General features: G+C 32.1%; 1 protein-coding gene across 2 annotated transcripts in view; it reads right to left on the bottom strand.

The window, feature by feature from the left end:
• Window positions 1–12728, bottom strand: part of LOC143222645 (axin-1-like) — a 67244-nt gene extending 54516 nt beyond the window's left edge. The window contains exon 1 of one of the 2 annotated variants that reach the window (XM_076449405.1): window positions 12550–12728. The gene's annotated coding sequence lies outside the window, so the exon portion shown is untranslated. Of the gene's footprint in view, window positions 1–6123; window positions 6245–12549 lie in introns of those variants that run through there. The other variant, XM_076449409.1, reaches the window with a different exon arrangement.
• Between the last annotated feature and the right edge of the window lie 4846 nt (window positions 12729–17574).

Consider the following 17574-nt stretch of genomic DNA (forward strand, 5'->3'; position numbering starts at 1 on the left):
TATTTAAACCAAGCGGTATGAACAAAACAAATCAATAAATACTTTATTAGTCTGTTAGTACAACAACAAATCTAACGTGTAATTGATACAACAAAAGACTACAGCTCAAACATTTTAAATTCAAACTGTACTATATCCTGCGACTTAAAAGCCATTTAGTTATCTTTCAAACGTATCTTCCAGTCTGGAAATTCCAAAAAGTTCTTTTATTCTCAATAAGAAGGAGTCGCGTAGGGCCTTGTAAAGGTGTAACGTCTCAAAGCAGTTAAAAGCTGGCAACAATGGTTGCGGAAAGTTCAAAGGGGCAAGCGGATCAAGTTGAGTGGCTTTATCGTAAATAAATAACGTCAAGGTCACATGATTAAATCACAAGCTTACAAATACGACTGGTCAATTCACGCTCCACTGAACCAACAAATAAAAATATACAGCAATGGGAGAATCTTGTTATATTAATACGAGAATAAACAGATCTTAACAAATAACATAACGTCAACAACAAAATAACGTACCAGTGGTATGTAGTATCAGGCTTAGAATATTTTAAAAGATGATGCTTTTCAATAGGTTCCTTAAAAGGTTTTCTTTTCGTAAAATACCAAAAAAATCCGAGAGACCGAATGAAAAATGCAGCATTTTAAAATACACGACTAATAATATTGTACCATGGCAAACATAACTGATTACGATCATGTTTGGTCGTTAAAACAATATTTTAATTTATCGGAAATGTATTTGTTGATAGTCAACCAGCTTTTCGACGTTTGAAATGTGAAATAAGTCGTATGGAAATGAAGGAAGAGAAGTTCGTCAGCCTAACCATAAAAATGTCGTTAGTATTGTGTGTTAATAATACTATACCACTGTACTTGTCAACTTGTTAGAAGAGTGTGTACCTTTTTTGTTTGTTTGTAATTAAGCACAGAGCTACACAATGAGTTGCCCACCACGAGTATCGAAATCCGGTTTCTATCGGTGCGAGTTCGCAGACATACCGCTGTACCATTAGTATGTACAAATGTGCGTTTCTTATGGATAAAAGAAAAACGTCCGACTTTAACCCAACTCACAAAATCCTAATGGTATTAAGACAAGCAATATATATTTAGGATGTTTAAACAAATAAGTCAGATTTGCTAAAATAGGGGAATGGTAAGGGCGTGCACAAAGGAAGCAAGTTTTTTTTTTTTTTTATCAGCGATACACGTGTTAAAAGCATGTAGTAAAATAATAGAATTTTAGAACTATGAATTTTTAGTAGATTTATAATTACCCCAACAAAACAAGAATGGGTGTTTTCATCTAAACTCTACTCATATCTCGTCTTAATTCCTGTTTCCCCACCGTAATAATTAAAACACCCTTTTCTATGATGAAACCTACAAGCCACATTGCCTTGAGATCTCTTTACTAAACTAAATTTTAATAAAATTTGTTTTCAAATTTTCCGAGAGACTCCTGTTATGTAGCTTCAAATACATAAACAGTAGCAAAACGTAATTAATGTAAGTCACGCTGAAAAACAACATAGAAAGGGATACCATACGTATGTGTGCGTGTACTCCTATGTTTATTTAGATATAAATACAACCAACTGCCACTGTATAGCGCCCACACAGAGGTTTTACCATGTTTACAATATGCATTAGTTTCTGACCCGTACAGGTCAAGTCGTCCTCGGGCAAAGAAATACCGCAAGACGGGAGTTTCAGAGGTAACCATAACTGTGTGCACTTTGAGACTAATGGCAGCAATTACAGGTGTTATCAAAGCGGCCCTAGAGCCACTAAGAAGCCACACTTATCCCAGAGAATTTTCTTAATTCGTTGCAAGAGCAAAATCTAGCTAAAAGCTGAGATAGCGGTCCGCTTGAAAGAGAGAGAGAGAGTTATAAACACCAAGTAAGCCACATAAAAGTTTCGAAATGTCATAAAATGTTACTTCTTACAATTATCTAAACATGTCTCTGTAATGATCACATACCGGAAAACACGCGTTCTTTCATCCGAACATGTACTCATGTTAGTAAAATTTACACATACTTGCTGGTCTTACTACGTTTTTACTAAAAACCTGTTATAGCGCTAAACTAAAACACTAGATTACTGAAAAAAAAAAAAGCCATCACAATAACTTATCAGCCGCTACCGTTTAGTATATAATAAACAAGGATTTAAAACTGGTGATGGCCCACATCTTGAAACCAACGGGTTTTTCGCGAGGAAAAGGAATCACAGCAATCACAAGCGACTACACGCACACGCCTGTTAGGTGCTGCAAGGGACTTTTGTGTATATCAGAGTAAAATCTAAATCCCCAAATATTTTCTTTTTCTGGATGGGCGCCCAAGTTGCCTCTAAGGGGAAAATCCCAAAGTAAATAGTCTTCTCTGTTATTTGAGTCGTCTGAATTAAGGTCGACAAAACCTGCTGAGCACGTACCAATTATAACTTAAGTCTTGTTTACATGTAAACTACTACATTTTTATTCGATGTTTTCATTTTCCTCCGATCCTTCCTAGCCCCCGTTAACTCCCAGAACCTACTAAGCTAAAAAGCAAATCCTTGAATTTGTTCCGAGAACATTATAAATCTGCAAATTTGAGCTATATAAAGTTACGAAACACGATGTACAATAATACCGTGTGAAAGTAAAGCGCAAACTTAGATTAACAAAGCTAAAGTGCAAAAGTTCTTTCCCTAACTTTGATATTAACAGCAAGAAAATTAACCGTACATCTACAATCCCGGTGCTAATCGGATGAAACTGTGAGTGGCATCATTTCCTACTGTCCAAATCAAATAGATTGGACAAATAGTAAGTTTAACGTGAAGTCTATATTTTGCTCTGACTGCGGTCTGCTCGGAAGCAGATGTCTGTACATTGGACTGTTTGAGTGTACGCTGTCTGTTAGATACCTATCCTTAGAATATTCATAGTGGACATTAGCAGAAGCTTATTATTAAGGAAATTATGATGGTTGGTAATAAATAGCACGTGTTCGGTTGACCACTACTGATGACAGATGTACAAGGCAGTATGGGGCCTAGAACATCGTTGTTATAAGGCATATTAACCTGTGTATCATATTACTTTAACGGGTCGAGCATTAGAACGATGTCGTTTGAGTTATTCATACAAAAATGAATATGCAATATATATAGTTTATGATTGTCTGCGGAAAATTTCCGTATATAAGAAGCTGTTGTTGTTTTGAAGTAAGCACAAAGGTACACAATGGGCTATCTGTGCTCTGCCCACCACGGGTATCGAAACCCGGTTTTTAGCGTTGTAAGTCCGCAGACATACCGCTGAGCCACTGGGGGGCATATAAGAAGCAATAAAATATTTATATATTAAAATGTGGCTATAGTTTTTAGAAATTCAAACCCTAAAATTTGAAGTATACATGTTCAAATTATTTTATTTTTGCTAAGCACAATCATACAATGAACTATCCGTGCTGTGCTTGCTCACTATGGGTATTAAAACCCGTTTTTTAGAATCTTAAGCCTTAATGCTGATAAGCCGAAGGAATGTTCAAGTCAACTTCTCTATATTTGCTATACTTAATTCAATGTAAGTTAACACGTTTCTAAATCTTCGACGCCCTCCGTCGATCAGCGCTAAGTCTGTCGGCTTATAACGCTTGAAATAGGTCTTCAATACCTGGGGAGCGCAGAGCACATATAAGCGTTAAGCCAAAAGTCTGTTATGTAGCTTTTTGTTCAACAAACAAAATCTTTTCTTTTTTTTTGCCGTTTTCACCCGTTTGCAGACATCGTCATGATTTATTGTTTTTTACAGTTTTCTATTAATTTAAATTATTCAACCTTCTAAATTTTTGTGTCAATCATTTTTTCGAGATATTATAAATAACAAGCCAATTTAATTCTCAACGTGGTGATAAAGTAATCAACAAAAAGTACGCAAGTTTTAAAACTGCTATTGGGAAACAAAATTGAAGACCAATATATAATAAAATCATAACGTTCAGCGGCCACATACAGAGGGAACCATTACTGTATTCGTAAACCTCTATGTACTTCAAAAATTGAAAGTGTAACAAACAGTTACAGTGATTTTACAAGATAATCGCAAGTTTAGCACAGTTAAACTATCTTAAGTTACACAAAATGACAGCAATATAACAAAGTGTTGTTTCCTTTTACTGCTGTATTGTACAAGTGATACAAATTACTCATTCTGGAAATTTTGGTGAGCACACTCTTAAATGCAATAAAATGTCTTAGTTTCATGTAACTTGTTTTCATATAATATCTACATTTTGTCTGAATTCCATATTTAATCTTCCACTATATGAGGCCCACTTTATGTGTTTCGCTTTTCCAAACGGCCACTGATGAACTGGAAACTCAGCAAACTAGTCTACAGTAGTGTAGCAGAAAGAACTAATCAAACAATATAAGATACTTCGATGTCGTCTACTCTTCACAGAAAAATAGGGTTTTAGTAAAGAAAAAAACCAAATAAACTAGAAGTTTCCATGTTAATTCGAAACACTTATTACGGTGAAACTTCAAAACAATAATTATTTCTCAGTTTCTTGAAATCTATTCTACATTTGTGTCACAATTCGCGAAACTAGGTCAAGTCGTTCTCGAATAAATGTATTTACTTTCTTTTTGTACTTGAGTATATAACGCACTAACACAGTATATAAATCCTCAAATGCAAGTAATATATAAACTTTAAATTCAATTAAACATTTGACGTTCAAACCCACAAATGCAACTTCAAAAAACACATCGGATGGATGCAGAGAGTCGTAGAGACGTCTTTTTTTCTACCTTCATAAAAATGAGAGAACAACAAATTTCAAGTCTTTTTTTCTACCTTTCATAAAAATGAGAAGGAACAACAAATTTCAAGTTTTAAAACTTAAATGCTCATAATCCAAACTCAACTTGATAAGTGCACGTAATTCAAATACTTTGGGCTCTAACGTTCTTTTTTAAACTACTTCAGTTTGTTACTATAACACGCTTACTCTGTCTTCACTCGTTACAGTTTTCAACACGACAAACAATTCTGATATACCACCATTAAAAGAGTTGTTCCTACCATACAACTTGTCTAAAACGGCTCTTGTTACTGTCTCGACAATGAACCGTATGACCTTCTATATCTTATTTCATTCACTGAATTTCTGGGTACGCTAACCTTTGAAGTTTGAATAATGAATCTAATCAAAATTTATAATCATTATAACCAGTAGTTTTAAATTCAAATTGAAATTGTTCTTAGGTTAACATTTAGTTCTAATAGCCCAGTGAAAAATTAAAGATTTAGAAGTTTAACACAGTTGAATTTAGAAACTCTTACAATATGAGCCTGGAGTTGAAATTACAAAAAATATACAAATTAAAGTACTAAAGTTAACTCAAGTAACTCTTTATCAACTAGGTTTATTTTACCAAAACGTAATACAACGTATCCAATCACAAACAAGAATTGAAGAATTGTTCTAAAAAGGTTGATTAAATTCTCAAACACTCACTATTCAAAAGCCTTACGCGAAATTAAAATCATTTAGACTGAACGATAAGAAATTTTACAGAAAATGGCCATCCAATACTGAATTTAAACTCATCTATTGGAACTTAATTTTTTCCTAATAACAAAAGTCACGAATAATTTCTCAAAAAAATATAATAAAATTTTACTCAAATAAAGTATAACGCAAGTAACACACGCGTACGTCTTTTTTATTTCTTTAACCTCAAAAATGAATGCTACATATCAATTGGCTATTAACGTAGTAAACAGTGCACTGCTAATGCACATAATTCATTTATGTTAATAATGTGAAAATAGGTGTTCAAATGCTCAATATATGTACACACACACACACACATATATATAAAATACATACATTTAGATAAACACTTCTAGTCAAAGAACCTATCTTTACTTTTATACTTTATCTTCCTTTAACTGCTCTTGATACTATTACTACAATTCAGAACTAACGATGAAAGGACAATGACGAATATAAAGATTTAATTCTCCTATTGCAAGAATACGAGTCTGGATTAACCTTACTTTAATAACACATGTATACACAGTGGGCTACAGTTTACAGTAGAAACGAGTACATACCCTCTACCGAAAGTCGGTTTCTTTTATTGTAAAGTGGTCTTGGTTTGAATAACACGGCAGACAGAGGCAGCTAGTGTGGCAGTCTTATCGTGACCACTTGCAGCGTGGTTAACCAAGCCAATGTATACATTTCTCAGGCGACACTACGCCAAGGAGCATTTCTTAGCAACAAGAAAGTTCAAGAAATTCGTTTACCCGTGTTCTTCCTAATAATGGAACTTCCTGCAAACTCCACCCGTCGAGACAAAAAAAAAAAAAAAAAGTCAAATTTCTACGGTTTTTACCCACTACCACACGTTAAATCTAGCAGTATAAGATATAATGATTTGATATTGTAAGCGTTTGTTTCAAGGTACGGCAGGGAAATATAGAAAAAAAACAAAACTGGTAATGATACCCAAGTCCTGAGAAGAAAAAAAGAAGGCAGCTGGTAAATGTAATACATCAAATATTTGACCATCACTCTTATAACGCACATTCAACCCCATATTATTTTACAGTAATGGGAAGTCAGATCCAGAGTCCTAGGCTACACCAGAAAGTGATTTTTTTTTTTAAATATCTGGCTTTTACTGTCTTTCTTTGATATTTTAACAGTTGTTCTTAGAATCATTCCTTTTGAATTACTTTAAAGTTCATATTTTACAGTGTGTTTTAACATCTATATTTGTCGTAAAACCTCTTTAAACGTGTTTTGTGTTTCTACTTATTTTAAAACATTTTGTCGTGTTTAGATTAATAATTTTTCTAATTTAAAGTAGTCGTCAAGACTGATTACAGAAGTCACCATATATACATAGTGAATGATTGAAGGATTCACCTTACGAAACGAAACCATTATCTTTAATTGGACCATATATATATGTGAATTACAATATCTGATTATATTTCAATAGTATTTATTCTCTTTCTATAACGCAGCCCATGAACATGTAATAACATTCAATATCAACGTAAATATGTACGTAAATCAACGATTTCAGCAACAAAAACACGTAGTTCTCGACTCCTAGCACATTGTTTCAGTACAGTCTACATCACAACTTTCCTAAATTCAATAAAACTAGTATGTAAAAAATAATTAGTTATCAATTGAAACTCAGAAGTTTGATTCAAGTTACGTTTCTATAGCAACGTTGTTATTCTCCCTAGCAGTTACTAAAGGATATCGATCACTAATGCGTGCAAGCACAAAAGAACTAACAAAAGGATTCTTAAGCGAACTGCTCCACTGCGAGCTCTAATAAAGCTGGAAAATTCATCGTTTACACAGAAGAAAAGTTTAAATCATAAGAGGAGGCGAGTCGTTTAAACGGATTAAGTTTAATGAAGTCTGAGATCTAGGTTGAATGCATGTTTGATCATTATGGAATGCCAGGCTTGTTTCAAACCATTTAGCTGCATCTGAAAAACTATCGTTTTACAACAGACATGATCTGCCTTTTGGTTGCTTTTAATACATCAAGTGTGGAGTATTCTATAGATGTTTGAAACTTTGGTGCGTTGTTTTTTTAATTAGATCTTGTCAGCTAAATGATGTATCTGACCCTAAAACGTTACAAAAGTATCACGGTGAAAATTGTTAAAAGCACATTTTCAAATGAAAGAAGCGATTGCTTTTGGCTTTCACGATTCAATACTGAATTAATTTCCAATGAAAATCAGTAGAATTTCATACTTCTTTTTCTTAAGTTGTCACCCATTAAAGTACAAAACATTAAATATTTCTAAATGTTTGATGATTGAATTTTACTCAACTTGCATTAAATTAAATAAAAAAATACAATCACAAGAAAATCTTTAATTATACAAGATAATCCTCAATAAAACAAGTTATGTAAAAATGAATCATTCCTTCATGATCTGTGTCTTTCAATAATGCTATTGATCTTACATAAAAGTTTATTACATATATTTATTCAAATTTCAAAGATACTTATTTAAGTAAAATGGTATAATTTGTCATTTTTCTAATTCACTTTTTTAACACTGTGGTAAATATTTTCTCAGGATAACCAGATATGAAACCAAATTTAAGATATAGAAAAACAGTCAAAATGTATTCAGCTATTAAGGTCCTTTAAACCTATTTTACACACATATGAACTCGTACTATCACCTTAATGATATGGTCTCTATCTTAAGAGTTTAAAATAAGTGACATTTAAAAGTATATACTGTATGTGACAAAAACAAAACAAAAAACAATAACCCAAGCACTTTCACAAAGTGCTTGAACTACTGAGTTTCTTTTCTGGTGCCAATTTTTTTTATTCATCCAAAAGGCTTTGCAATATTAAGAGTAGGTGTTACATTGAAGTGAATAAAATTAAGTATTCTGTTTCAACTATAACCTCATAGCTTATCCAAATAACATCAATTAGAATTATTTTACCAAAGGAAAAACAGTATAGTACAGTGTGTGTGTGTGTGTGTATATATATATAAGTAGTTTTCAATTACTATATAATTCTACCTTAAACATCAATCCATTTTTTCTATGAGTTACAATGTATCAGGGAACAGGATCCATAACACAAAATGGTTGCATGTAGGGATAGTAGAGATAAATTAAGGTTAGACCCTCAATACACAAAGCCACTAACTTATTATTTATAACACTTTTATCACTTCACATGTTACGGTGTATTATCTTTTCTCTCATAACAAAATAACCACACTCATACACATCAATAATTTTATAAATAAAAAAAAAATTATAACTTTATGCAGCAATAACTACAACAACGTAGTTACGAAAAAAAATATGACCATCTTGGCAATTTTCTTCTTTATCAATTTTTATCATTATTATTATTAAGTTAAAGATATTTTCTAGCAATAGAAATACTTTAATACCAACAGTTCACTCAAATAAGTATTCAAATGCTTTAAAAACAAGCCATTAACAGTTTTAAGTATACTGTCTAAGAAGAAAAAAAAAGTCAAAACTCGTGCAACTGATTATTTTTAGTTTAATATATTCTTAGATATTTTACAATCATGACACATGCCACTAGAAGAGTAATTGTACTTGAACTGAAGGTGCTAGTTACTCAGATGATTAGATCAACAACACTATAACTTATCAAGATAGATCGAATAAGGTATATTAAACATGTTACTACATTTTTAAGGCTTTAGATTTCTAAATAGGTAAAGTCCTAAATGACATTTTATTAACCCTTGCAAATGAAGTATGAATAGCACAATACCATTCAGCTACTAAAATAGTTTAATACTTATAGAAGTGGTTAAATAAAATCCTTTTGTTACCAAGTTTCACAAGGTATCAATGTTCAGATACATCAAACATTTACCATAATTAGTTGTATGTAATCCAGGCATTTACAATTTATAGCTAATGGTTTCAACAATGAAAAATTATACAACTAATTAAAATTTGTACATTAACTAGGGTTAAATATGGTATTGTCAGACTTTCAATATACAACTAATTTTTCTCAAGTAACACTTTTCTGTTTCTTAACAAAACATCTTTCTTATGTGTACAACCATAATACTTAAGTAGCACTGTGATAACACTTCAAGCTTATTAGCCTGACTTCTGCTGGGCAAGGTGTTGAGACTTATTGTTAAAAATTAACTACCAAAGCACCTTGAAAACTTAATAAACAATAACAATCAAAGTCTCAAAAGAGATTTTTATACCTCACCAATTTATTATTTTTAATAAATTTTTGTTCTTTAAATGTAGAAATCCAAGAAAAACATCTTAACTTTATACAGAAAGATACCTCATAAACAACAAATTAATGTTCAATTATTATGAAAATGTTAGCAGAAATAAGCTTAAAAGATTGATTTTGTCAAAAATGTTTTCATTGTAGAAAAAAACAGATGATAATATAAAAAATTAGTTTCAATATCAGAAAGCACAAATATTAATTAATACATTTGTAAATATGTAAATCACGTGCTTTCTGTGTGGTGTAAACTCTGTTATTTTGGAGAAAGGAAATTATTCATTACAAGCTTTACCTGAATGTTTGGTTATGATGAAGGCTATTACAACTTCATTAAAATATAATGTGGCCTAAATTTAAGTAAAGTAACACATTCATTCCCCTATTAAAGGAATAAAAACAACTGTGTATTTTTTACAAAATAAAAATGTGTAAGAAATACAACAGGAATGATATTAGTTTAAAAAATTATACTGTGAAAATTTTAAAAGATAGCCTTCTCTAGAACGCAGATGACACAAAAGTGCCATAGTTCAAGTGCATTTACAACTGCTATGATTGGATAACCTAACTTAGTATGGAAATACCTGATACATGCAAAGATAAGATTAGAATGAAAACTTGAGTATTAGGAGATACTGAAAGTTTATGAAGTCCCGAGTCTAGCTTTTTCTGTCACAAATGACTTCTATCTGAAAGTTATTAATTTATGGAATAGTTTGCTACAAATTAATTAGCATGCTAAAACTTCAAATTTTGTTAAATAGGCATATGGTGTGATGGTTGAATTTAGTGAAAAACACTATTTCACTTGTTTTTCTGTTTTTTTTGTGAATGAAAGTCTTTAGAATAGTATGCAGTGATATAACTGAAGCCTACAAAATGTAATTTCTCAAGCTAAAACATACAAGATGATATTATTTTCAACTTAATATTCAAAATAAAAAAAGCAATATTCAATTTTATTATATCAAAAATAAAAGCATTTATGTATCTTTGAATTAACTTAAATATAATTTGAAACTTTTTGTCTCATTAACTTGTAAATAAATGTTTTAACAGTCTTTGCAAAATTATCCTCATAATTACAAAATTTATCGAAAGTCTTTAACTTAATGATTTTTTGTTAAAAACATAAATTTCCTAAAATAATAATTCAACATGCATAATCCATTTAAAATTTATAATATTCCTAATGACTGCTTTAATCATAATACATAGTAATACATTTATCAATAACTTGTATTCAGTTTCTATCGCCAACTTTTTCTTTTAATATCTATAACAAATGAGATAGAGCATTAGATTTGCTTCAAATTAAATAAAGGAAAATTGACTTGCATCTTCAAGCCCCAAAACTGTTGTGACTTGACTAAGATATGCATTAAAGATTATAATCAGTTCCTAATATTTTATGTATTCAAAACAAAAATAACTTTAGTGACTTTCATATATTGCAGAACTGCTCAAACAGCTCAAAACACAGTACTTGTAAATTTAACTTACTACCTTACAATGAATAATAGGCATAAAATTGAAATACTGAAAAAATTAATATTTTTTCATACTTTTCTAGAATGATAACACAAATAATTTTATAAACTATACTACATTTTCATTATGCATGCAATATATATCCTACATATATCAATGTAATGTTTTGTTATTAGAGGAGGTAAACTGCACCCTAGTGTTTTGCATACACTCTTCGACTGAAATGTACTCTACAGCTTAATAAATAGAGTTGAAAATTTGAAAAAGCTAGTTATTAATGAAATATGAGTCATATAATTTCAAACTGTAATTACTTTACACGACATCATAATTGGTATGCTTTCTTCTTGTTCTTAATTTTTTTGTCTTCTTGATGTTCATTTTATATTAATAGTCATATAAGGAAGAACTACCAATGTTTACAATATATTTATTTTCTCATGTATCAGTTACTAACAAATTAATTGTTGATGCTGTAAATTGGAGCAGCACTAAGAGGTAACTAAACTGGTAAACTGAAAAAAAAAGGCAACCCACAAAAATTAGTTCTGTGCTGTAAGAAACAGACTGTAAATATAATTAATATTTCCATAAAATAGTAAAACTATAATTCTTAAAAGTAAAATAAAATATCTTCAACCTTGATGTTGCACTAAATTTTATTTCAAAAAGTCTACAAATTCCAGAGTTACTTGTATTCCTGTTACCACTGTTACTAATAGTGATAATGCTAGCGTTTGGGTAAACATGTTAATTTAACATTTTTTAAGCCACTGTCGGTACTTTTAAGGTCCATTCTAATAACAGAAATTATTTACTATTATTCATTTTTATTTGAATTTTTCACCTAAGCTTGCATATAATTGTGATTTGTATTATGATACGCATCACATTTTACTTCATCATCGTGATAATAATAAAATATTCTAATTTTTTAATATAGTTTTGATACGTAAACAGTAATTCGTTTCATGATGACTCAAAAGGTATGTGTTACCAAGATCTAACTAGTTATTTATTTTCATCCGTTAATCGAGTCAACCAATTCTAAGCCTAACGTACATAGAAATAAGTAGAGCTCGAATTTTGAAGTATGGCCCACGTTAGAACAAACCCACCGTAACCAGACGAAGTACAAGTCTACTTTCTTTAAAATAAGCGTTGTGCAACTAAACCAGGCCGTCTAACATTAACAAGTAACATATATTATATATTATGAACTTACCTTTTAAGATTTTTCTTACGCTGCTTCACAGCAGTTCTTCTTTCATATAAAAACTGTATATCTTCTTACGACAATCATTCCTTTAGTTAAAAGAAGGGTAAAATTTACCTTACTTAAATGCAAAAAATTTCTTAACTACCTTCGGACACACACACACACACATGCCCGACGCCGACCTCCTATTACGGCATGACGTCACCAAAGCATATTACGCCGCACCAATAAGAATACACAACATAAATGTGCCAACCCCTATTTGCAATAACGAAGAAAATTGTGTTATATCACGGATCGGTTTCTTTGAACTCGGAAAAGGATCGTAGTCTCCGTACATCTTTTATAACATCAAACCTGTAAAGCGGCAACTTCAGACAGAATAAGTTTGTCATTAAATGTTTAAAAATAATTGTGATTAAATAAAGGCCAAAATTTCATTTGTTACCTATTTTTAACAATTTGTATAAGATAAAACAAGTAAATTTAGTTGTCTACAAAAAGGGACAAATTCTTAGGTTAAAACACAGTTATTAATATGAATTTTCAATCAAAATATAGTTTAAATGATATCTTCATGTTGGTACTGCATTACGAAGTTTCGCACTTTTTCGGTATTCATACATATATAAAAGAAACCATTTTTGTTGATATTGTTAAGTTTAGTTTGCTTTCTCGACGGCTCGGCATGGCCAGGAGGGTTAAGGCGTTCGACTCCCCGTCGCACCAAACATGCTCGCCCTTTCAGCCGTGAGGACGTTATAACGTAACGGTCAATCATACTATTCGTTGGTTAAAGAGTAGCCCAAAGAGTGGGCGATGATGACTAGCTGCCTTTCCTCTAGTCTTACACTGCTAAATTAGGGACGGCTAGCGCAGAAAGCCCTTAAGTAGCTTTGCACGAAATTTGAAACAAACCAAGCTTTCTCGACGTAAAATGTCTATAATAAATATTCCAACCTGTCTCTTCTTTCAGACGAACAGAAGTTTATAAAAGTGATAACATAATAAAAATGTAAATTTGTAAATGTTCTAATTTATTCTTCAAACGAAAGCTTGTAGTTATGAAAGTACATCTGAATATTATTTTCATTTCTGTGTACAAACATGTGTATGTATGCTACTCTTATTTACTTTTCACAGAGCGGAATTATATCTGTCTATCGAATTCTAGCCCTGAAAATGACACTTTATAATTGTTTTCAGTTTCTAAGGCGCCTGATAATTTATATATCTTTCTTGTTTTTTTTTAGTTTATTTAAAACATGAATGTGTCACAGAGGAACTGGGAGAGCTGTAGCACCCCCACTTTTACATATTTGATTTATATAGCAACTAATAATTATATCATTATATTATCTACAAATCTGCAACTCCTTCCTGAAACATAGTACTCTATATTAGTATTCCTATTTCATTTCTGATGAAGGTAGAGTCTTTTTATGATATATATGCAGTTTGTACTAGTTGGAAGGGCGGTATGGCCAGGTGATAGGGAGGTCGACTTGTAATCTGAGGGTCGCGGGTTCGAATCTCTGTCACTTCAAACATACTCGGCCTTTCAGCCGTGGAGTCATTATAACCTACGATCAATCTCACTATATTGGAAAAAGAGTAGTCCAGGAGTTGGCGGTGAGTGGTGATGACTATAATCCTTCTCTCTAGTCTTACACTACTAAATTAGCGACGACTAGCGCAGATAGCCGTCGTGTAGCTTTGCGTGAATTTCAAAGCAAAATCCACGTGCTACTTGAATGTATCAATGAATTATTGTGTCTTTACAAATCACCCAAATTATCGTCATTTATAATCTACTCTTTAAATCAATTTATATTTTTTATATTTTTGACTTTTGGCCATTTCAAAAGTGCACAAATGTGTCACAATACTTACTGATGAATGACTAACAAATATTTAGTTATAGATAGTATAGCATAGATTAGTGTTTTCCACCTGTAGTGCACCTAATATCGTGATCAAAAAAGGTCTTTGTGTTTAGTCTTTATTGTGCTTAAAAAACAAATATTTCTGTCTTCTTCAGATTCTCTTATATTAATGAAAGTACATAAACAAGTTCAAGTAATCCTTAATCATTAGTTCTTTTTCTTTTCTTTTTTACTTAAAACGTCACATTTAGGTCAAAATAGGGTTTTATTTACAAAAACATTTGTATGTTTTTTTCAAAGGCTAATACATTTTTTTATAAGTAAACAAATAATCTTAATGAATTTCAAGTTATTAAACCAATTTAAGCTATTTTGATATGTATTTAGCCTTTAGTGAAAATTTTCCGACTTTATATTTGTTTGTTTGTTTTTTGGAATTTCGCACAAAGCTACTCGAGGGCTATCTGTGCTAGCCGTCCCTAATTTTGCAGTGTAAGACTAGAGGGAAGGCAGCTAGTCATCACCACCCACCGCCAACTCTTGGGCTACTCTTTTACCAACGAATAGTGGGATTGACCGTCACATTATACGCCCCCACGGCTGGGAGGGCGAGCATGTTTTAGCGCGACGCGGGCGCGAACCCGCGACCCTCGGATTACGAGTCGCAAGCCTTACGCGCTTGGCCATGCCAGGCCCCGACTTTATAACCAAACCATTGTTTTCAAATAAGTCACTATAAACACATAATAGATGGAATTAATAAGTTTCAAAGGGTTGAAAAATAGGTATAATTATAATTGTTCTTCGCGTGTTTTTAATAATTGTGTACACACCATAACAACTGTGTTGTTACAAATAGCTTATATAAACAGTGTTAGAAAACGCAGAGAAGTAGAAAGAAAGCACATAAAACATCTGCAACTGTTAAACTGCGATAATATTTTTAAATAAACAGTAACATTAAAGAGCGTTTGTGCGTTATTTAATTTTGTGATATGAATTCTATAGTCCTCCTTCTTCTTTGAATATTTATGGTGGCATTACAGTCATTTCCTTTCATTTGGAAGATATGAATTTAAAAAAATTCTCTTTCTTTAATAAAAAGTATATTGTTGTGACATCGTTCTTTCGTTGACGTTTTTTTTTAAATGATCCTTTAATACTTCTAGAAACTTGAGCATTTGTACACTGCCTTAAGCTATTGTGAACCTACTAATCAAATATATAACCAACGTAGAGCAAATCAATCCACTTGTATGAAGTAACTGCGATAGCTAACACATTTGCTGGTTCACTATTGAAAGTACTCTCTGCACTTCACAATTGTCTCGCATTTATAACATAATTTCGAATACACTATTTAAAAACAAAAAGGTGAAATAGCATCCTTAGAGTTTTCTGGGCGTTCTACGCACTCTAGTCAATAAACAAGTTACAAAATTAAAAACGAAGTTTAAAACACTATCACCTTTCTAAATAATAAAGTCTCTATGACCCTCATTATACATAAAAAAGTAATAAAACGTTACATTAAATTATCCATTCGCTTTATTTTTTATTTTTAGGAATATGGCATACAAATGGGACGGCGTATTGTTTTTTTGATGTTACTGTTCATCTTGTCGCTGTGCAGATGATCCACTCTTAATGATCCTATTGAAGTGTGGTTGGTTTCTTTATAGCAAAGCCACATCGGGCTGTCTGCTGAGTCCACCGAGGTCTCTGATAGTAGTTTCAACAGGAACTTCGGGCTCTTCATCAGGTTGCATTTCCACTGACAGGTTCTTTTCTGGAGTTACCTAATTGGCCGTTCTCTCATTAAAGCACTTCCAAAGTTGATGATGGTGAGTGGCCTTTGGCTTAGATTTCCTATTCTTCAGAATTCTGTGAACCACACAACTGATTACTTTCAGTATGTCACATGGTCCCTTCCAGCATATTTTTAACATTTGAGTTCGTTCTTTCTTGTGGCAGGGGTTTTACAGTCATACATTGATGTAATGTAATCTTACCAACGTTAACATCATAGTAACTTATCATTTTAGCAGAAGCCAGTTTAAATTTTTCTTGGGTAATGTCATGCGTGTCATCGATGGTGTTTCTTAATATCTCTCCATATCTTGTATAAGACTTATCTAAGTTAAATCGATGATCCAAGTGAAGTATCATAGGTAGATCAAATTTTAAAACAGATTCGTTGTCGAGTTTTTCGCAAGAGTTTCTGCTTCCTGACTTTTAACAGTACATGTTTCTAGCATTTGGTAAAATAGTCCGTCACAGCCATAATGTATCAATTTCTACTGTTACTCTGTGAAAGAGATTCAAGCACATCAACAGTAACCCTCTCTCGAGCGGAACTCAAAGACAATACTGCCAAAGTTGCTCATTTTGTTTCTTTTGTGGACCTTTCTGCTTTGAGTAGAGTTTTTATGCTTTACATCAATTCTCCACAGATATTTCTGGAACCAAACCCATTAAAAACATTTTTATACTCGTTCCAGTATCTTTTTAACACCAAAGTGTTATTAGAAGTTAGTGGAGATGACACAGTGCTTCATAATGTTGAGACTGGGGATATACCAGCTATAGCCGTTGTTTTTGTTGACTAGTACTTTCCTATTTTCGACAGTAAAAGGCCTATCCTATTGTAAATAAAAGGAGTCTCACTATGCATAATATATCTTTGTTTATGGGCCATGGGACGAATTGTTACGATAAAGGTCTTTCTACATTATTTCTCAGCCACTGAACAATTGGTTCCAAGTTCGCATCTTTTGTTTGAGCAGCTTTCAGTTGGGCGTTAGACCATTTCAATTTTTCACCATCACTTGTGGATGCACGTCTTGGGCTACACTGTGATACACTTTAGATTTGTCATCTTTACACCCTGTGATTCCATCTCTTCACAGTGTTTACAATCATCAATTACATATATAGTTTTAAAGATAGTACATCAGCATCTCCTTGGTTTCTTTCTGAAGTGGTGAATGCTATTCAAGTTGTACATCTGGAATTTTTGGAGTTATCTTGCTATGTGACTTTCTAGACTACGAAAACTACACGCCACTATAAGTGCTGCGTAATTTGTCCAGAGTATAAATATTTAACCTTACAGATAATGATAGAAGTGACTCAGGAATCAAAC

The sequence above is a fragment of the Tachypleus tridentatus genome, chromosome 8 (genome assembly GCF_004210375.1).
Source record: "Tachypleus tridentatus isolate NWPU-2018 chromosome 8, ASM421037v1, whole genome shotgun sequence".
Taxonomy (NCBI): Eukaryota; Metazoa; Arthropoda; class Merostomata; order Xiphosura; family Limulidae; genus Tachypleus; species Tachypleus tridentatus.